General features: G+C 38.4%; 1 protein-coding gene across 2 annotated transcripts in view; it reads left to right on the top strand.

Moving 5' to 3' along the window:
- The first annotated feature begins 5,457 nt into the window (after positions 1–5,457).
- TTLL7 (tubulin tyrosine ligase like 7) overlaps positions 5,458–22,823 on the top strand; it is a 144,775-nt gene continuing 127,409 nt past the window's right edge. For both annotated transcript variants that reach the window (XM_030326057.1, XM_030326056.1), the window contains exon 1: positions 5,458–5,534. The gene's annotated coding sequence lies outside the window, so the exon portion shown is untranslated. The remainder of the gene's footprint in view (positions 5,535–22,823) is intronic.

The raw sequence follows: 22,823 nt of genomic DNA, 5'->3' as shown, positions 1-22,823 counted from the left end.
AAAAGGGTACCCAATGTTTCCACTGGGAGGACTCTCATTTAAATCCTCTTTAAGAAATGACTCATTTCCTTTGAAGAATGAGAGTTGAAAATAGATTTTAAAACACATACAAAATAGATTTTCTATTGTAGAGGAAAATGCAATGTACAGCTTGCTTTCTATGTAGCAGGAGGCAGTAAAAGTATGTGGAGAGTGATGTCATGCATTGGTTTGGGTTTGAAACCCGGCTTTGCCACTTTCTAGCTGTGTTACCTTTGACGAATTAATTGTTGTAATTCTCAGTTTCTTCATCTATTAAATGAGGCTGAAAATGGTACTTCACATAATAATAATAATACTTACCTCAAAAACACTATGACTTAAAAGGTGATAACTAGGGGCGCCTGGGTGGCTCAGTTGGTTAAGCATCCAATCCTTGATTTCGGTTCCGGTTGTGATCTCATGGATCACAAGTTCTGACCCTTCATTGGGCTCTGTGCTGACAGCACAGACCCTGCTTGGGATTCTGTCTGCCCCTCCCCTGCTCAGGCTCTTGCTCTCTCTTTCAAAAATAAATAAATAAACATTTAAAAAAAGTGATAGCTAAAAGCAAACAGAAATGACACTATTAAATATTCTCAATAAGAGTAACTTGGGATGTTAACATCACCACACACCTTAGTGTGTTGGCCAATACATAGTTTGTATTAATATTTTTTTCTGGTTATGCTGCTATATGTGTATTTTTTAATTCCAGAGAGAATTTATCCAGTTCTGTAAAACTTTGAACAGTATATTCCGTGAAGATCCAGAAGAAAATGATTTGTATCAGGCCATTGCACAGTAACCACTCTGCTGCGGCAGATCCGGGAAGTGGGGCAGGGAAGTGTCAGCTCTGAAAACCGCTTCCCCAAATGTGGGAAGGAGCTGCTGGCTTCAGCTCTTTCTCCGGAGCGGGACTCAAGTTTTGCAGACACCAGCACTGGGAAGATGCCTCAGGACTCCCAGACATTTCCTTTATTTGACAATCAGCGTTTAGTTCTTATCCACCTGAACTTTCTGTAGATTTTTGAAAGTGGTGACAGGTACACAGGTAACCAATGTATAGAGCTTGTTTGGTGAATCCTCATCCTTGTTATGTTTTCTAGACAACTGCACATGGATATGGAATGGAACATCCCTTATTCCTTTGGCCCAGACAGCGTTGTTGAGCCTGCTGTCAATGCACATATCTGCCGTTCCCCTTTCTTTTGTGGTAAGTTTCCAGATCTCTTTGAGCGCCCGAGGAGTACATTTCTTGAAACCCACTCCATCGTTGCACTTGTGGAGGTTGATGGTGTATTCTCTGGTCACTACTTGGCTGGTAGCAGAACGGCCCTTCTGTCACCCTTCCTTGGGGGAGCCATTCTGAAGGGCCAGGTTGGAAAGGAGTTACTTAGTTATTATTGAATCAAAAAGTTCAACATGGTGTGGCTCACCACTGTAGTTTTATCAAAGGTACTAAGTATTTTCTTTCTCTTTGGCTCTCTTATTAATATCATTTTAAAAGTGGTATTATTTGAATGTCCGCATGTCATGCTGATTTTGTGAATACAAATAAATTCACCCTAATAATGCTGCCTAAATAAGATTTAATAATCACCTTAAGTTTAATAGTCATCCCTTCCCACCCCCAAGCTCCCTCATTTAGGATAGGAAATACTCAGCTGGGTCTCCCAGGTGCTCCAGAATAATTCCACTCATGCTCTATGGCTCTGGGTTCCTAGTCAACACATTTGACTGTATATTGGCCACCAATGCCCTTTATGAGAATATGCCTTCACTGGTGGAGCCATTCCTTATTGGTGGCAAGGTTGCACAACGGTCTGTGGCAGACTGGGTGAGAGAATGGCCCTCTCCCTGGCTCTGTGTCACTAGGGCCCATAGTAATACATCTTACACTCGAAATCCCACAAAGTCATTTTTGAAAATAATTCCTCAGTTTCTGTACCTAACTTCTTTCCCCAATATGCTCAAAAGCATTTGCAGACTCTGTGGGAGAGTAGGGAATGCAGGCATCACACCATTCCCTCCTTTCCTTTTGCCAGTTTCTCAAGGTCACGGGCACAGCATGTCCCCTTCCTTCTTCATTTAGAAATATACACTCCACGAAGTTCAACTTATACAAACGGATGGCTGGAGATGTCACTGATAACCAGGTTCTAAATCCCAGCGTGGTCTCAGGTAAACCACCTGAAACCTTATCCTTCTTTCTTATATCCCTGTCAATCAGACAGAGAATACTAATTCCAAAGGCATCTTGGCTACTTGTCTCCTTTTGTGTCCCCTTTGAAAGTGAAACAACTGCATGTGGAGAGAAAAGTCACACATTTCGGAGGCTGAAGCCATCCCCACCCTGAGTCATAGCTGCCTGGCCTCACTAGGGATCTAGACACAGGCTCCTCAGCAACATGGAGCTCTGGGGATTTCTGTTTTGCTGGGACTGATGTGTGAACATTTACAATAACAGTCAACATAAGAACAATGACACAACATAGGTAAGGATTTAATTTTATTCCTTATTTTTCAAAAAGCTTCCTTAACATGATGTGACAGTTACTAATGCCCTATTACTTTAAGTTCTGCTAAAGTATATGAGGACCCATGACATTAAGTCCATTTAAAAACTCTTGTTCTTTTCTGGGAAGAACAATAGTGCAAAGTATAATATTGAACAATAGTTTAAGGGTAGTGTAAAGCACAATACAGTGTAAATGATGATGTAAAAATGATTAACAAAAAGGCAGTGGAGAATTTCTCCTCACCTTCACATGACCCAAATCATGCATTTTTTGTTTGTTTTGAAATTGATGTTTCCACGTTAGTTCTGGGGGAAGTACAGCTTCTTCTTTCTGATTCCTACTCCTAACCTCAGGGTGACATCCACCTTAGATACTTAAGTATCTGCAGTTTTCATAAAGAAAGGATAAGTAAACTCACATTCAAGGACCAATCATGGTTATGATAAAGCTTAGTATATGTTTCCCTGAGGCATTCTAGTGGAAAGGCACTAGTCTGATTGCAATGCTTCCTCTGCTGCTCATTATTTATAAGATGTGAACCCAGCATGACAAACTTTCTGAGCCTAGTCTGTTTAAAAACTAGCAATGATATTGGGGCACCTGTGTGGCTCAGTCGGTTAAGTGTCCAACTTCGGCTTAGGTCACGATCTCATGGTTCCTGATATAAAGCCCCGTGTCTACCTCTGTACTGACAGCTCAGAGCCTGGAGCCTGCTTCAGATTATGTGTCTCCCTCTCTTTGCCCTCCCCTGCTTGCACTCTCTCTCTCAAAAATAAGGAAACATTTAAAAAAAAAAACCTACCAACAATATCACCAATTTTACAGGAGTTTTTAGAAGAATAAATGTGGGAATGCAAGCTAGTACAGCCACTGGAAAACAGTATGGAGGTTCCTCAAAAAACTTAAAATAGAACTACCCTACGACCCAGCAACTGCACTACTAGGTATTTATCCAAGGGATACAGGTATGCTGTTTCGAAGGGGCACATGCACCCCAATGTTTATAGCAGCACCATCAACAATAGCTAAAGTATGCAAAGAGCCCAAATGTCCATCGATGGATGAATGGATAAAGAAGATGTGGTATACATACACACACACACACACACACACACACACACACACACTGGAGTATTACTCAGCAATCAAAAAAGAATGAAATTTTGCAACTACGTGGATGGAACTGGAGGGTATTATGCTAAGTGAAATTGGTCAGAGAAAGACTAATATATGACTTCACTCATGAGGACTTTAAGAGACAAAACAGATGAACATAAGGGAAGGGAAACAAAAATATAAAAACAGGGAGGGGGAGAAAAACATAAAAGACTCATAAATATGGAGAACAAACAGAGGGTTACAGGAGGGGGTGTGGGAGGGGGAATGGGCTAAATGGGTAAGGGGAAGGAATCTACTCCTGAAATCATTGTTGCACTATATGCTAACTAATTTGGATGTAAAGTAAAATAAATAAATAAATAAAATTAAAAATTAAAAAATAAAATAAACATTGAAAACAAAGAAGAATAAATGAATAAAACTGGAAACAGTCTCAGTACAGTGTTTGGTCCATAGTATGTGCTCAGTTTATGTTAAAAGATTGTTAACTCAAAAACGGACAAATCTTAATCCAGAGAAAATGGCTTTTAACTGTGGAATTTCTATTGGGGGGGATGTATTTTGAGGGTCTTTTTTTTTTTTTACTCCATTAAATTACATTTTAAAGGTAGTTGCCAACTCTGTTTTTTTTTTTGTTTTTTGTTTTGTTTGTTTGTTTGGTTTGATAAAGAAAACTATACACTTGTCTTAAATTTTACCATGGTCTGAAATGAGTCTGCTTAAGCCTGGTTGTGACCTGGGCCGGGACCAAGGGACCACAAACGGGCTTTCACAGCAGTCTAAGACATGTCCTGGTGGGAACTTCTCTTCCCAGCTCTATGAAGTTCATTTCATATTAGGATACTATCTCCTCCCCTTTCCCAAGACACTAATCTTTAAAATGGTGAACAATGAACCTGACATATTTTTGACTTTCTTTAATAATCTTTTATAGAGCTGTTAAAGGGGCTTCCTAAATCCACATTTTTTTTCCAACTGCCGTGGTTCAACATTTGTGGAACCACTGTAAACGATTCAAAACTGTCCCTTATTTTCCTGGATCTACAAATCACCTACCGGATGGGGCCCACTTGATTTTATTTTCTAACTTTCACGCTGGGCGTGGATACCTTTTAATTCTTTGCTCCACAAAGATGCTTGGGTAAAAGGTCTGAGGAACCCCTTCAAGGACTCGGATGCCCCCTCTGATTTGTGGTAAGACGTCTGGAGTAAGATATGCACCAGGAACCGGCGCCACCGGGCCCCACCGCGGAGCAGAGGGCGGCACGAAGGCAGGGCTCAGGCCAGCGCCCTTTCGCATCCCCCCAGGAGGGGACACCGCCCAGGCGCACCCGTCGCTAGGTCCACTGTTTGCCGCGTTCGAAAGGAGCCCTGAGCGGGACCAAGGCAAACCGGGAGGGGGGGGGGTGCCCGGAAAATCTAAAGGATTGTGTTCAGTCCACAGCCAGGGAGAGCAGGGGCTCCTGGGTTGGTACCTTCTGCCCCCCACCCCCTAAGCCCTCCCGGCGCTGCTGGGCGGCAGCGGAGTCCCCTCGGCCTTGGTTTCTCCCAACCGTCGCCGGGCCTGGGCGCCCTCCGCGTCCGCCCCTCTCCGCACGTCGCGCACCCCCGGTCGCAGCCCACTAATGGTCTGGCCCGTCGGTAGCCGCCACCCCCTTCGGCAGCGACAGCTGCTCCAGCTGCTCCGGGTGGAGCGCCCCAGCCCCGAGCCGTGGCAGCCTAGGGTGGCGGGCCCGCGGAGGGGAGCAGCGGACCACCAGCTCTGGCTGCGGGGTCCGGGGGCGACCGCCCGCGGGGATCCGGGACGCGGGGGAGCCGCAGACGGACCGCCTGCAGCGCGGAGGCGAGGACCGGGGCTGGGCTTTTCTCACCCGGGTGAGTACCTGCTGCTCCGATCCTCCCAGACCCCCTTTCACTGCCCCACCCCACCCCGAGGTCTCGGCCCCCCACCGGGGACGGTCACAGCTCTAGGGACACTGGCTCCCGTGGGAGCAGCCGAGCCGGGAGCTCGTACTGTTAGGGCTAATGATTCAGCAGCATTCGTGCCCCGAGAGAGATTTGGGCAGAATGGGGGAGGGCAGGGGGACGGAGTCAGTTGCTGTGCTCTCACCTCAGTTTCTAGGCTTCAGAGGTGCCACTGGGCGGGCAGGGTCGGGTGGGGTGAACCAGAAAGCTCCCTGCTGGCTTGTGCTGTATTTTGTCCTTTTCCCACAGCATGGTACGAACCTCTGTGAGTGTGCGGTGCAGTCTTCAAAGTGTGTCACATTAGTGTGGTTTTCGGACTTGCGAGTGAAGCAGGGGGCCCTTGTCAGTTTCTTTACTTCTTGCTCCATTAGATGCCTAATTCATGCTTTCGTCCACTCAGTTTTTCTTCGCCTAGCGTTTCCCCGCTAATGTATGAAATAGATGCTGTGTGCAAGTTGTCTTGTGTTCAGAGTGGGTTTGATTGGTCTTGGTATAGGAGGAAAAGATTTAAGGGAGGTAGGAAATAATACTTGCAGAGCTTGGACACTTACTTTTAGATAATATTATTTCATTAAATCATCACAACAACCTAGAACCAAAGGTGGAAAGTGAGGAGCCTGGAAGTTAAATTACCTCCTCAAGGTCACAGAACAGGAATTTGAATGCAAGTCTCCGTGACTCCAAAGCCCATGGATCTTTCACCGTAAGGAGGAGTTGTGTGTCCCAGTGTAAGTGTACCTATATATGGTCTATTAGATGTTCAACATAAAATTAATTTTCATGTGAGTAATCTGAAACAATAGCAACAACCTGTAAACTAACTGTGTATGGAATTATTGTTCTTTTAGTATGAAAGAGCATTCTTTGAAATGCATGGAAAAAAACCTATTTTCTTAGAAACCATATGCCAAAAAATAATATCTGGACAACACTGCATAGAAGAGCTAGGTCGTAGCAGGAGATGTTTAACACAGTTTTGGCAGTGATAAATGGTGGTTGCTCAAATGTTGGGAAAACCAATTAGGAAAGTTAAAAAAAAAACGGGAAATATTTTTTTTCTTCTTAGACTTTAGAGAAAACATTTGCAATGAGAACAGGTATTTAGTTCATGGGATGTGTGACTGAACTATTTTTGTGGGGTGTGTCATCCCATGATAGGGTGACAGATAAACTCAGACTGATAATGTTATTTGATTCGTTACAGCTGTGATTTGGCATAGTCGGTGATAACTCCATTTTACAGACTAAGGAACTGAAATACAGAGAAGACTCAAGATCATATAGCTAGTGAGTGGTGGAATCTGGACAAGCATTGACTTAGCAAAATGAGTGTTGTAGCAAAATGTGGTTCTGTATAGTGGGAAACTGCATTGATTTATTTTTGCCCTGCCCTTCAGAGTCAACAGTTATAATTGACCTGTGTGCTCTTTCTGAAAAAAATAATGGATGCTGGGTTTTGCTTTGTCTATTGCTTGGCCATTTGGTTTGCTTTCACTTACGATTTATGTATTCTCTCTTACGATATGAAACTCTTGTTGATGTCTCTGGGGGCAGGTTGCTATAGTGCAAGTGCTCATTATTCTTTTAGTACTGGAATAATATTTGATGGCAGATAGGAACATAGTCATCTTAGTCCATCATGTATAGAGTATTGAACTACTTACATTGGAGAATTATTAATGAGGATATTGATAGACTAAAGCCCACTGCCTAAATAAGGCCATAAAATGGAGACACAAATTTGTATTTGTTGTTCTCCCAAGACCTTAAGAGAAGTAGGATCTTGTGATTAGTCTTAAATTTGATTCCTAGGAAGTCATTTCTTTTTGTTCTTTATATGGCTGTAGACTATATCCTGAACCTTGGTGAGGCATCTTGCAGTCCAATCTGTTTAATTCCCAGGAGGATAGCAGACTTGGTAGGAACAAATAAGCAAAACTACGATCCCACTGCTATTAAAAAAAAGCAAAAGAAAGTACATGTCCTAGTGGTGAAGGGTCAGCGGGAAGCTTTTAAAACCGAGGCAACACATTTTATTTAGATAACATCACCGAGTATGAATATAATACCAACCTGGCTTTAGCACTTCATCTTTTCTCTCTCCTCTCTCTCTTCCTGTATGTCTGAATGTTTTGTCAAATGACTATGGTCTGCAAACCATTCAAATTCTTGACTTCAAGGACCTTAAAGTCTAACTGGGGAGATACTTACTTACACAGGAGTAATTAACAAAATAGTTAGAACTGGTCTAGGACCAGAAAAAGGTGGTGCTATGAATGCTATATCAACACCTTAAGAAGGAGAAATCATAGAGATGGGGGTTCATAAGAGGATCAGGAAACTCTTCATGGATGGAAGTGAATTCAGTCACTCTGCAAGATGGGAAGGGTTTGGATAGGTAAAGAGAAAGCCAGACAAGGAGGTTCAGCTAAGTGCTCATAGACTATTTGGCTACCCAGTGACAAATTGTGAAGAACCTTACATATCAGGCAGGGAAATCCACTCCTCATCTGGTAATCATAGGGAACTAATGTAGGTTACTAAGCTCGCTAGGTTTCTCTTTGGCTAGTCTTGCTCACATTCTCCATATTCCTTGCTCCAAGTGCTCTTCCGGAAAATACTGTATTTCCTGGGTTCTGATATTAAAAAGATCAGTTGTCAACTCAACCCAGAAGGAGTTTTCTATTCAAGTAACATTTTTCCTCTTTCAGAGAAGCTTGCCTTTCAAAAAGCTTTCCCTTTCCATTATAGATTTATGAACAATTTGGAAGCTATAAGAATATGAAAAGGCAAAAAATCACCATGCTTGTACTAACAAAGATAAGCAGTATTAATATTTTGATGTGATTCTGATGTTTCCTCCCCCTCTTTTTTCTGTGCATAGTTTTAATCATGATATATATATTCCTTTTTAAAATATTTTCACTTTACATTTTATAACATTAATTTTCACTTAATTACAACTAGACAGCCAACTTCTAAAATATCTACATAATATTCCATTAGGTAGAGGTACCATAATTTCTTAACCATTCCTCAATGTTGCTATACTATTGACGATAATAAGTAATACTGTGATGAACATCTTTGTTCATAAGCTATATTTTAGAAATTGGTTTCTTAGGATAGAGTCTCAGAAATGAAATTCTAGGTTAAAAAGTATGAATTCTTAGTTTAATTTTTTTTTAAATTTGATATATAATTGACATATAACATATTAGTTTCAAGTGTACACCATAATGATTTGATATCATTTGATATTTACATATATTACGATTGATCACCACAGTAAGTCTAGTTAATATCTGTCACCACCCAGTCACAGCTTCTTTTCTTGTGATGTGTAGTTTGGCTACTTAATGCAAATTTTGAAGCTCTATTGGATTCATCATGTTCTCTTTGGACATTACAAATTAAATATAAGATATTGGCATATTATTAATTAATAACAGTTACTCCTGTCTGTGGTTCCTCAGATTATACTTTTTCAGGCAACCTCTTCTCTTGATTGGAGAAACTACTTAAATTATTGGTACTGGGCAAAATAGGTGAAGAGGATTAAGAGGTATAAGCTTCTAGTTATAAAATAAAGAAGTCATAGGGATGAGAAGAAACAACTGAATGTAGTCATAGAGAATATAGTCAATAATATTATAATAATATTGAATGGTGACATGATAACTACACTTATTTGGTGTAGTGGTGAGCATTGCCTAATGTATAGTGTTGTTGAATCACTGTGTTGTGCACCTGAAACTAATGTAATATTGTATGTCAATTATACTTCAGTTAAAAAAAAAAATCTTGGGTAGTAAGAAAGGCAGGCGTAGGGGACCACTGTGGAGAGATGGCAATAGGTTGGAGAACATGTTTGGTGAGAGCCAGCCAGCCAGAGGTGATAGTCAGAGAAGGGAATACATGACTTTCTGGTTTTAGCACTGTGTCTGCAGACCTCGACTCCCTCTCCTTTAGCCTCCCCTCCGGCATCTACCCCACCCTTATCTCTTTCAAACTTCACTTCTTCTGTCCGCCAGTATCAGGTTTCCAGGTCTCCAACTTCAGTATCCTGGTAATCCAAGGCATATGAACACACTCTTGTACTCTAATTTAGAGAATCCACATAGGTGAGGGAGGGAACTTCAGATCTCCTTCAGGTTCTCAGCAGAAGCCCTGGGTATAAGGTACAAGAGATTGTAGTGAACATTGATGATTTCTGCCCCTTCCCCATGTACACTGCTAGAGACGGCCTTTGAGATCAGTGTCCAATGAGACACACAGAGAACATTCCCAGCATTTCCCTTTGGGATTCAGACACTTCCCTTCTCTTGTTGTAACTCTCCACCGAAGGAAATCTCCCTCAAGGAGAGAGACTAACCCCTAACCCCTAACTACAGTAGTTGTAGGGATGGAGTGACATTACCTCCTCTGCTTTGGCCATCTCTTATTCCCCCAGTCTCTCACCTTTGCTTCCTCTGAGTCCCACCTCCACCTACTTGGAATACCGGAAGCCATTGAGGTGGGGACGTCATTAAGTTTCTCTGAGGACCAATGGAAGGGGAGTCACTGGGATGTGAATATGCTTTGAGGGCACAAGTAGGGAACCTGCACAAGTATGTAATATGTCATCAGTTTTGGGAGATCTGAAAGGAAACAATGAAAACTGAACCATCAACTTTACAAATCCAAAATAGGCACCCTCTTCCCCTTTTTAGGACCTGACAGATGATTTCTGGTGGAAGCCGGGCATTGAGGTACACAGTATTTTGGGAAGAATTTGCCCTGTGCTTAGTTGAGAACTATTATTTAAAACAATTTCCTTAAACTTTCAGAAAGTGGTAAATTTATTTCCATTCCTCTCAGGCATTATCTGTCAAAGTTGAACTGGGCATAGCCAGCCGTTTCCGTAGGGTTAACTCAAAGTTAAAAAACTTAAATTTAAATAGGCTTGCCTATTTATTCTCCACTACCCTTATTTCTGTTAATTCCCATTTGACATTTATTTGTTAACACACTCCTGCCCATAGTACACATAGTAGTTAAGAAAGCCAAGGTGTTGAGATTGTTTAGGCTCTGAGAAGGTGAGTGATAAATCTGTTTTACTCTTTTTTCCTTCACTCTGTACTTGCAAGTGACTGGTTGGCCTATGTTCCTTTGACTCCTTTGAAAGTTTAGAGTTAGGTGGTCAGGTGATCACTGGGTCTTCTCTAAGGCTGACTGAAAGCTCTGTGAGAACTCCTTCCTTTGAAATTGATGATATTCTTGTTCCCCTGGGTGTGCTGAACTGTCCACAGTGTTTGGTTTTTTAAAATTGTGTTGTGGCTCCTGAGCTTCCAAACTTCCATGTTATTGTTGTTCCTCTGCTTAGCCATGTGAAATGGAACGTTATTTTTGACAAAGGATTCTTTTGAACATTTCCATCTCTTTTACTCACTACTTTGCAAAGCCTGACCTATGTCAGGTCTAATTCAGCCAGATGGAATTAGCTTATTTTTACATGAATTCTCCTTTTCCTCCATTAGCGTATTTCTGTGAAATTGACTTCTTAAAGTAAATTCAGCATTTGTAGATCTGGAAGATGGATCAGCAGTAATCCAGGCAGCAGGTTCAAGATTATTTTGAGGTTTTTTTGTTGGATTAGAATTTTAGAGCTGCTTAGATATATCTCTCTTTAAAGGTAGCACTATCTTTCTTTTGTAAGAGGAGTGAACCCACTTAAAACTTATTTGTGTAAAATCTGCTTTAATTGATGTGGTCCTAGTACTAGGTTTGACTGATTTTGTGTTATGAATGGTTATATGTGTGGAGTATTGGTAGGAAAACGTGGATTTAATTTACATCATTGCATTCGATGGGAAAATTTTCATGTGTAATTTTGTCGTTATTATTTAAGCTAGTTTTTTCAAGGTACTTAATAAATAAAATCTGTAACCATGTGTGATTCTCATAGTGATTGCTAAAAAATCAGGACAATAATTTTAGCACACATCTCAGTTTATATTTAGAACCAGTCAGTCTGCAATTACCCAACAAATATGTGCTAGCTACTCTGGAGAGGAACGATAGAAATTGGACACTTTCTATATTCAGCTTAGTTTACATGAAACCAAATGGGGCCATTTTCATTTAGCTTTTAGATTTGATCACATGCAAGATGACAATATGGTATTTAGGTACTTAGCATGTCTCAATCGAGAATATTAAATATTCTTTCCTCCATTTCAACAATATAAAAAAAATCAAGTGAGGAAAAAAAAACGGGCATAATTTGCATGCACATTCATTAAAATTGGTCTACAGCTGCCCCTTTAGATACTGATTTTGACAATAGATGCTAGCATTTACTATTATATGTAAATAAAAGGATAATCTTTATTCATTTAATGGATAGTTTTAATGGTTTTACTTTTAGGGTATTTGAGGAAAAAAAATAGCTTGTCAAATTCATTGAATACTTTTTAAAATCTCTGACATCTACATTTACTCCATATCAGCATCCCCTTTGGTCAGCAAACACATTTCAACCCATTATTTTTGATAAGTTGAAACAAGTTATTTCTGGAACTTGCTACAAAAGGATACTAGATGTCTTAAATATTAAGGAAAGCTTGATGTGCAGGCGAGGGGGATCAGTGCTTAAAATCAAATGAACTGTATGCATGTAGAAAAGCTTTTTCACTTGTCAAAACTCAGTGCCAAATGAGTATTTTGGGAAGAAAGAAAAGTTTACTGCTCCATATGTGAGGGGGCTGTCATTTCAGAATAGAAGGCATTTTGTCTTTTAAAAATTTATCTTGGGTATAGAATATGTGAGAGCTATTTTCTTCCTCAACTAAGGAATTAAAAGTTAAATGTTCTTCATTAGTTATAGTAGGGCATACTTCAATAACATGCTTGAGAGTGTGTTTGTGAATTTTGTTTTTAGTATCCATAAGGAACCAGAATAACTATAAATATGAAGTAAGGTTCCTAAAGTTAGCTTCTACTGGGAATAAAATTAAGCAAATATACTTAGCAATATCTATGAATATATATAGTTAGATGTCCAAATAAAATTACCTAATGGTCCAAGAGTTTTCCTGTCTTTAATATGACTGTACATATTATGGTGGTATGAGAGTGATTATCATGTTTTCTAGAAGAAAAAAGTAATAACTTTTTCTTTCAGAGCAGTATGAAAATATTGTGATTTATATAATTATTTGGGTTATTTCTAACATTTTGTAAGTATTCCACAAATGCAACTTTTCCTTCCACTTAATATTTGGTATTATTTTTATATAATTTTTTATTGTGATTAAAAATTCATGACAAAATTTACCATGTTAACCATTTTTAAGCATACAGCTGGTAGTGTTAAATATATTTACATTGTTGTGAAACAGATCTTCAGAAATTTCTCATCTCACAAATCTGAAATTCTGAACTAATTAAATAACAATTCCCTTTCCCCCTTCTCCAAGCCCTTGGTAGACACCCTTTTATTTTCTACTTCTATGAATTTTACTACTTTAGATACCTTAGATAAATGGAATCATAGAGTATTTGTCTTTTTGTGATTTATTTCTTTCACTTAATGTCCTAAAGCTTCACTCATTTTGTAGCATATGTGAGGATCACCCTCCTTTTTAAAGCCTAATAATGTTCCATTGTATATGTAAACCACATTTTGTTTATCCATTCACCTGTGAATGGACATTTGGGTTGCTTTCACTTCTTCACTACTGAAAATAACATAGCTGTGCAAATATCTCTCTGAGACCCTGCTTTCAATTATTTTAGATACGTACCCAGAAGTGGTATTGCTGGATCACATGGTAGTTCTATTTTTAATTTTGAGGGAAACTTTCATCTGTTTTCCATAGTAGTTGCACTATTTTACATTCCCAATAGTGTGTAAGGGTTCTAATTTCTCCACACCCTCACCGACACCAGTAATTGATTGATTGATTACTTGATCATTGTAGCCATCCCAGTAGGTATGAAGTGATATCTCACTGTGGTTTTGATTTGCATTTCTCTGGTGGTTAGTGCTGTTGACGTCTTTTCATGTGCCTGTTGTCTGTCCGTACATCATCTTTGGAGAAATGTCTATTTGGGTCCTTGGCCCATTTTTTAATGGGTTATGTGATTTTTTTTGTTTTTGAGTTGTTGGAATTCTTTACATATTCTGGATACTAACCCCTTATTGGGTATATGATTTTCTCCTACTCCATAGGTTGTCTTCACCATATTAATTGTGTCCTTTGATTTACAGAAGATTTTTGTTTAATGTAGTCCCATTTGTCTATTTTTGCTTTTGTTTTTTATATAGCATTGATTACTTTGAGCAGTTTAAAAGTGCATTGACAGGGGCGCCTGGGTGGTTCAGTCAGTTAAATGACTTAATTTCGGTCATGATCTTACAGTTTGTGGGATCAAGCCCTGCGTAGGGCTCTATGGTTATAGTGCGGAGGCTGCTTGGGATTCTCTGCCCCCATGTGCGTGCGCACACTCTCTCTCCCATTCTCTATCTCTCAAAATAAATACATGAACTTAAAATAAAGTATATTGACAGAATTATTTCAAGTTGCTGTTTATTAATTCTTTTCCACCTTATTCTTTAAAGTCCACATGAGGGGCGCCTGGGTGGCGCAGTCGGTTAAGCGTCCGACTTCAGCCAGGTCACGATCTCGCGGTCCGTGAGTTCGAGCCCCGCGTCGGGCTCTGGGCTGATGGCTCAGAGCCTGGGGCCTGTTTCAGATTCTGTGTCTCCCTCTCTCTCTGCCCCTCCCCCGTTCATGCTCTGTCTCTCTCTGTCCCAAAAATAAATAAAACGTTGAAAAAAAAATTAAAAAAAAAAAATAAAGTCCACATGATTATTTTTGAGACCTTATGTGATGATGACTAGTGTAATTATTTAACAAATTAAACTGAATTTTGATAGGAGTCCCTTTTAAAAATATCCAGTGTAGTATTTATTTGCTATAATTTACCATGTGTTAATAGGAATTGTCTTAAACTTATGTATCAATTTAGGGAGAATTGACATCTTTACCGTGTTGATTTTTCCAGTCTGTAAACATGGAATGTCTTCACAATTTAGGTTTTCATTGGTTTATTAGCAATTTATAATTTTCATTATATAGATATTACCAATGTTTTGTTAGACTTATACCTAATTACATCATTTTATTTGGAGTGTCTGTAAATGATACTCATTTAAAATGTGTTCTCATTACTTTGTTGTCGATATCTAGAAATGTAGTTGGTTTTTGTGGGTTGATCTTGTATCCTGAAATTTTACTGAACTCACATTTTGGATCTAGGATTGTAGGTCCTTTGAGAGTTATTTATTTGTTTATTTCATCATCTGCAAACAACCACAGTGTTCTTTCTTTCTTTCCAATATGTTAAGGTTAAAATAAATCTTTAATTTTTTTTTTGCCTTATTTCAAGAGCTAGAACTTCTCGTATTGTGCCAAATAAGAATGTTGAGAGTAGACATTCTTGCCTTGTTCCCAATATTAAAAGAAAATTATTCAGTCTTGTATTATTAAGTATGATGCTAGCTATAGGTTTTTTGTAGATGTACTTTATTAGGTTGAGAAAGTTTCCCTTCTGTTTCTAGTGTGCTGAAACTTTTTATCCTGATATTGGATATTGAATTACATCAAATGTTTTTTCTGCATTAATTGATATGCACATATGATTTTTTTCCTTAGCCTATTGGTATGGTAGATTACATTGATTAATTTTTAAATAGTGAATGAGCCTTGCATACATGGAAGAAATCCTGTTGGGTCATATATACACATGACACACACACATACACACACACACACATTGTTGCATACAATTTGCTAAAATTTTATTAAAGATTTTTGCATTTAACTTCATGAGAGATGTTGGTTTATAGTTTCCCTTTTGTTGTGCTTTCTTTATTTGGTTCTGGTTGTTAGAATATTACTAGCCTCATGTGGCACTAAGAAACTACAGTTTGTTGAGTTTGGATGTTGTATCAAATTCAAATATCCATAATTAACTGAGGAGACTATTAAAATACTTCTTTCTCCTACTACATATCTCTATGAGGCCATATACTTCAACCAAAACAGACTCTCATAATGAATTCAGAAGCAGATATGAGAATCTCAGCTCTGTGAAGAGGATATTACAAAGATTTTAAAAAGTACAAAACACCACTCATTTCTTTTTTTGAAAAAATTATAGTTATTTTAAAGTAAGATCTGTTTTTGTTAACCCATAATGGTTTTAAACATCTATCAATTTTAGTTTCTTATAGGGTCAATATTAATAGGTATAACCAGAATCAAAGTCAACAAAATTAAAAAACTGTAAAGGGTTCCGACACCAAAAAAAATTGAGGATCAGTACTAAGACAACCAAGGCAAGGAGAAAAGTGAAGCCAGAAGTGTGGGCGTGTGCGTCTCACACTCGGCTTGGGGTTAACCAACTTGTTCCATGTGTGCGTTTTCCTTTTTTCTCCACTAATACTTCCATTTCACAAAAGACGCTTTTTCCTCCACACCTTCTCACCAATATGTACTCCTCTCTCTTAGAATAAATATGGTAAAAAGGCCAAGAGAACCCTCCAATACAGTCTTTACAAAATGAAATCCCTTAAAATTATCCCCACTCTAACGTTAATAAATCCACATATGTTTATGTAACTATATTTTAAGCTATAAGTTATAATAAGATAGAATAACAATATTACTTCAGCGATTGCTTATGCAAGGATGAAGTAATTTAGAATGTTTTGTCAAGAATTGACTCAAAGAGGGGCGCCTGGGTGGCGCAGTCGGTTAAGCGTCCGACTTCGGCCAGGTCACGATCTCGCGGTCCGGGAGTTCGAGCCCCGCGTCAGGCTCTGGGCTGATGGCTCAGAGCCTGGAGCCTGTTTCCGATTCTGTGTCCCTCTCTCTCTGCCCCTCCCCCGTTCATGCTCTGTCTCTCTCTGTCCCAAAAATAAATAAACGTTGAAAAAAAAATTTAAAAAAAAAAAAAAAAAAAAAAAAAAAAAAAAAAAAAAAAAAAAAAAAAAAAAAAAAAAAAAAAAAAAAAAAAAAAAAAAGAATTGACTCAAAGATGTTATAAGAAACATTTCAACCGCTGTCCTTTGATTTTGATTATTATAAACGGCTTTTCTTTTGTACTTCACTACTTTTTAAAGTATAATTTATATATAGTAAAATGTACAACTTGGTGAATTTTTGCAAGATTTTGGTAAATGCCATTTGAAAGTACATAGTTTGTAATAGGATGTACATGTAAGATGAGATGAAAAAGAATCTGAGAATATCGGTGAAGAAAAAAGTGAGATGAAATGAGCTAGGGGAAACATTAGCTCACAAAATCCTGAAATCCGGTATGTTTATTAGAACTGGGCACACATTTAATTCCAAAATTTCTAACTGCCAGGCAAAGAGGAAAACATGAAAGATTTAATGATTGAAAAGCTCATTTATGAGAGGAGCAGACCAATTGCCTAAGAGGAGCAAAGTTTTTCCTGTCTAGAATCCAGAATGAAGTTTCTGCTATATATATATATATATTTTTTTAAAGTGGATTCAGTATAGCATAATGCAAAATGTCCTCAACAGCCTTACACTGAAAGTCAGCAGGATTCTTTGGACTATTATGTCCTTCATCTAGGCCCATTGTGTGGCTCTGTGTCTCTGGGAGAAATAACCTTGCAAGACCTGATTATTTTCTTCTCTAATATGAGAATAACATCTACCTTGAGAGCATTGTGATGTAGGTAAAGATTGTATGTGCTCAATGAATAACCGTTCTTCCTAAAGAAGTTCCGTTAGGGTGGCCGTGACCAGCAGTGTGGTGTGGCCAGGCACACAACTCTGACAATCTGGCTTAATCTAGGGAATGGCCATTACAGTGGCTCAAAGAATGAGGGTTCTTCATATCTTTTCAGAATTCCTTCATACATACCATTTTTCTTAGCTGAGATTTTGAGGGGTAATGCATTTGAGGTTTTATTCCCTCAAATTATTTGTTTTTGGCCAAAGAATGCCATGATTTGGGAGTCTGCTGGGCTGAGTGATGGGAGTTTACCTAATATATGGTACCTAAACAGAAGGCCATGCAGCCCTGCACTGAAGTAGATGAAAGGAATGACTCTAGACTAGTTTTAAAACTTCCTCCAAAGTTAATTTGACATTTGTTCCAACACACACAAGTGGGTGATGGAAGTCGCAAACTTGTGACATGGAATTTGGCTCCAAATGCCCATCTAAGCACAGCCTTCTGTACACATAAAAGAGTTTCAACTACCACTTCCACCTCTCTTACAGAGAAATGTTAATTTTTTTTTTTCCTCAGACCAAAATATTTTGTCTAGAGTGTTTTTTAAACCACCAGTCAAATCTCTATTGAGGGAGGCTGAAACCAAATGGTTGGGGTTTGGTAAATTCTCAGTTAGTAGAAGTTGAATTAGGCCCTAGACTTTATGAACAGAACAGTAGAATTAGTTTGTAGTAAGTGTGCAGGCATTCCAGAAGGTTAGTTTGCTTCCTTAGTGGTCTTTTAAAGGCAACTCTCAGAACAACATAATAGGTGTTTGATTTTTTAAATCTTCTGAATCTTTGCTAGAGTAGAATTTTCTGTCAGTAGTAATCCCCTGAGAATGCCTTAAGCCTACAATCTGTATATATTTTCCACATCATTAAAAGCCTTTTGGGGCTACCCACAGAGGACTAACTCAGATTCACTGCCATGTCTGCAGGCTGCTGAGGGTACATCATGTTCTCCTCTCTGCTTCCTGGGGCTTACAAGATAACGAAGGGCCCAGATCTTTCTTGTCAAAACTAATTTAGTAGGAAAGTCATGGTCTTAAGTTCAGAGCCAATTAGGTACTTTTAATATGTGTTGAACTAACAAATGAATTTAGAATCAAGTTTATATCCTAGGCCCCTTAACTGTTTTGAAATTATAAGCAACTAATTTGATAATAACATAGCTAAATGTCTTTCATATTAGAAATTTCCATTTTCATCATTGCCAGATTAGAATTTCTGGGTTTAAATGAATAATCATTTATTTATAATATAAATAATATAATGTAGTCTTACTAATTATGTAATTATTAATTATTAACAACTAATTACTAATATATACTGTTATATATTATAATACAATAAATTTTAATTCTCACTTACTACTTCTGCAAATATGAAAACAGCTCTTGCTTTATTGGAATGCCTTCTGGTATACTCTTGATTTAAACTGATCCTTAAGGGGCGCCTGGGTGGCTCAGTCGATTAAACATCTGACTTCGGCTCAGGTCATGACCTCACATTTCATGAGTTCGAGTTCCTCATCAGGCTCTGTGCTGACAGCTCAGAGCCTGGAGCCTGCTTCAGATTCTGTGTCTCCGTCTCTCTCTGCCCGTCCCATGCCCTGTCTCTCTCTGTCTCTCAAAAATAAATAAATGTTAAAAAAAAATTTAAAGTCCTCAAAAAATGGGTTATAAAATGAATTACAAAAGTCAATTGCAAAGAAGTTTTGCAAGATTGAAAGATTAGATTTGTGCTAATTATTTATTAATCTTGCTTTCATCATCATATTTGTAGTGTCTCATAGGAAAGCTAGATGAGTGCTTGATTTTTGGCAAAGAGCATTTCTTCTCTATAATATGTAAAATCTCCAATATACCATTTTAGAGGGTGATTAAGAGGGACAACCAAGAGGGACACCTTTCATATTAGAAATTTCCATTTTCATCATTGCCAGATTAGAATTTCTGGGTTTAAATGAATAATCATTTATTTATAATATAAATAATATATTATTTCTTCCTTCCTTCCTTCTCTCCTTCCTTCCTTCCTTCCTTCCTTCCTTCCTTCCTTCCTTCCTTCCTTCCTTCCTTCTTCTTCTCTCTCCCTTTCTTTCCCTCCCTCCCTCGCTCCCTCTGTCCCTTCCTTCCTTCCTCCCTCCCTTTCTTTGTGACTATAATTTATGTGTCTCATTTGAGTTTTGGATGTGGTTCTGGTTTAGGGTCCCTTTGTTAGGTTGCATCCTTTAATTTCTCTGAGGAGCCAGCTAAATGGACTGGGAAGCTGAGAAAGAAAGCTTCTTTGGTTCATATAGCACCCTCCCCCCCTCTTCCCACCAGCACATTTGTAACTCAATCTCCCTTTCTGACTAGTGTTCACATCATTTTTATCCTGATGGTCTGCTTATGCAGTTTGCCTCATATTCCATAATAGATGAAGGGTTATTATTTTAACCCTATGATGTTTAAGTATATATTTGGTGGGTGAGATAAATATTATATGAAATCTAATGCACTAAAATGAAGAAATAAGAAATTATTTTGTTATAGGCTTCCTAGAGGGAGTTATATTTAAAGTACAAACCTAGGGGCCCCTGGGTGGCCCAGTCGGTTAAGCGTCTGATTTCGGCTGGGGTCATCATCTCTTGGTTCATGAGTTCAAGCCCCACATTGGGCTCTGTGCTGACAGTTCAGAGCCTGGAGCCTGCTTCAGATTCCGTGTCTCCCTCTCTCTCTTCCCCTCCCCTGCTCATGCTCTCTCTCTCTCTCTGTGTCTCTCTCTCTCTCAAAAATAAATAACATTAAAGAAAAATTTTTTAAAAAGTACAAACTTATTTAGTGTAGAATAGGTGAAATAGTCACATAACTCTTGTTAGTGGAATTAAATGAATAAGGAAAACATCGTTGTATCCTAAAAACATACCTAAGCTGTCCAATCTTAGGGTCACAGTATGGCTTTGGAAATTATTACTCTGTACTGCCCCCCACGCTTTTTCTTTTTTTTTTTTTTTTTTTTGCCTCCAAAGCACCACATTTGAATTAAGATTCAAATGTAGCAAGCTGTAAGCTATGTCTACTTACAGTCCTTCTGTTTATGCTCCAAGAGGAAATTCTTGGCTTATGACCAATTCTTTACCCTCTTTGGACATCATCAGAACTGTGGATGCTGCAGCCTTTTCTTCCTGAGATGAATCAGCGATGCTGTCTGGCAGTCAGCTCCAGCCGTGGCTGGCTTTTGACTCTAATAGTTGGTCCCATAATGTTACGTGAAGATGCATAATGTAGAAGATCGCTGAGCCACTTGATTTGGGCCAAAAATTTGAAACAAAGAAATGGTATGTGGTTTTCTTTTTCACATTTTAAGATTGCATAAATTTATAACTACAAAAATTGAAGGCTAACTTTGCAGAAAGACTGGCAGAATTTTTTAAATGGATTCCTGAAATAGATTTTTATGGAGCATGCTCTCTGGCATTCTTCCAATTTTAATTTTCATTTCTATCTTCTTATCATTTTAAATTACTTTCTTTTAATGCTAAATAAACTTTAGTTCTAGTTTATTTAAATGTATATGTTGTTTCCATACTACCGGGTACTTACTAGATCTAGTGAATGGTATCTGTTAAACGTCTTGATTATTCAGATTACTGTGATAATATTCGACTTTTGGAATATAAAATATTAAAACCATATTTTTGTGTATTTGTATACATATACTTACATATTTTACATATTATATATATTTTTAAAATACTTTTTTGAATAATTACATGGTTCTAATATTTCAATAAAGAAATGGGAAAGACCTGAGAAAATGCCTTTATTTAGATGAACATAGGTGATAAAAAGACTACGATGGAGTTCAGAAGTTAAGATCAAGAGAGAGTAAATGGTTTTTTGTTTCCTTTGGATTGGCATTTGAGTAAAAATGTTTTTTCCCTATTACCATTCATAAAATGGAAACGAACCACAACTTATTTAGGGTATTTTATTTGGTGAGTGTTCAACAAATCTATTTTCATATCATTTCATTTTATTGCAAGTATAGAAACAGGAATTAGAGAAGGTGATTTAATATTAAAATAGGCAAGAGAGTAGACTGGTATAAACCATGTAAGCTAATCCATTAGAGTCAGTTTCAGAGTTTGTCCTCCTTCTTTTTTGATGTAGGCTTTGGCAGACAAGAATATCATCTAGACCAGGTGTGGATAAACCAGATATTAAAGTACCTCTGATGCTAATTTGTGATTATTCAGAAAGAAAATTAAGATTCATTCTTAGTTCTGTATCTCCAAAATTTCACGAGTAAAATAATAGATAGCTGCTGTCCCTAACTGTAAAAAGTATTAAGCTTCACTATGTATCAGGCTCTGTGTTCATATTTCTGAGAATGAGAGACACTGCCCTTTCCAACAAAGAACTTTAAATCAAATACTTTAAAAATATGATACAGTGTGGTAGATGTTGTAACAGTGGTGATACGCCAAAGAACCATTAATTCCATTTAGGAGATAGAAGGCAAAGAGGGACAACTAAGCTGTATTTGAATGCTGGGTAGTGAAGGAAGATGTTCTAGGATTAAAGAACAACATAAGTAAATGGACGCAAATCAGAAAATGAATAACTATTTCAGGGTTGTATTTTTATCCTGTAATTTTATCCCTACCTACAATAACTTTCAAACATATTTGGCTGCAACTCATGGTAAGAAATACCGTTTACTGGGGCGCCTGGGTGGCGCAGTCGGTTAAGCGTCCGACTTCAGCCAGGTCACGATCTCGCGGTCCGTGAGTTCGAGCCCCGCGTCGGGCTCTGTGCTGACTGCTCAGAGCCTGGAGCCTGTTTCCGATTCTGTGTCTCCCTCTCTCTCTGCCCCTCCCCCGTTCATGCTCTGTCTCTCTCTGTCCCAAAAATAAATAAACGTTGAAAAAAAAATTAAAAAAAAAAAAAAAAAAGAAATACCGTTTACTACTTGCCATAGCATACACACACGCACACACACACACACACAGATAGAAATAAAAGTTTCTAGACTCAGTACTTACAGTTAATACTATTGCATGCAGTGCAATCTGGCACTGTTATATTTTTATCTCTTCTGTTATTTCATTTAAAAATGCTTACTGAGGGGCACCTGCGTGGCTCAGTCGGTTTAGCATCCGACTTCAGCTCAGGTCATGATCTGACAGCTCATGAGTTCAAGTCCCACGTTGGGCTCTGTGCTGACAGCTTGGAGTCTGGAGCCTGCTTCAGATTCTGTGTCTTCATCTCTCTCTGCCCCTCCCCTGCTCATGCTTTGTTCTCTCTCTCTCTCTCTCTCTCTCTCTCTCTCTCTCCCTGTAAAATACATAAACATTAAAAAAATTTTTAAAAACTGCTTACTGAATGTCACTAAATTGATTTCATGA

The sequence above is a fragment of the Lynx canadensis genome, chromosome C1 (genome assembly GCF_007474595.2).
Source record: "Lynx canadensis isolate LIC74 chromosome C1, mLynCan4.pri.v2, whole genome shotgun sequence".
In the NCBI taxonomy this organism is placed as follows: domain Eukaryota; kingdom Metazoa; phylum Chordata; class Mammalia; order Carnivora; family Felidae; genus Lynx; species Lynx canadensis.
The sequence above is the reverse complement of the archived record's forward strand: the minus strand, read 5'-3'. Positions and strand labels throughout refer to the sequence as shown.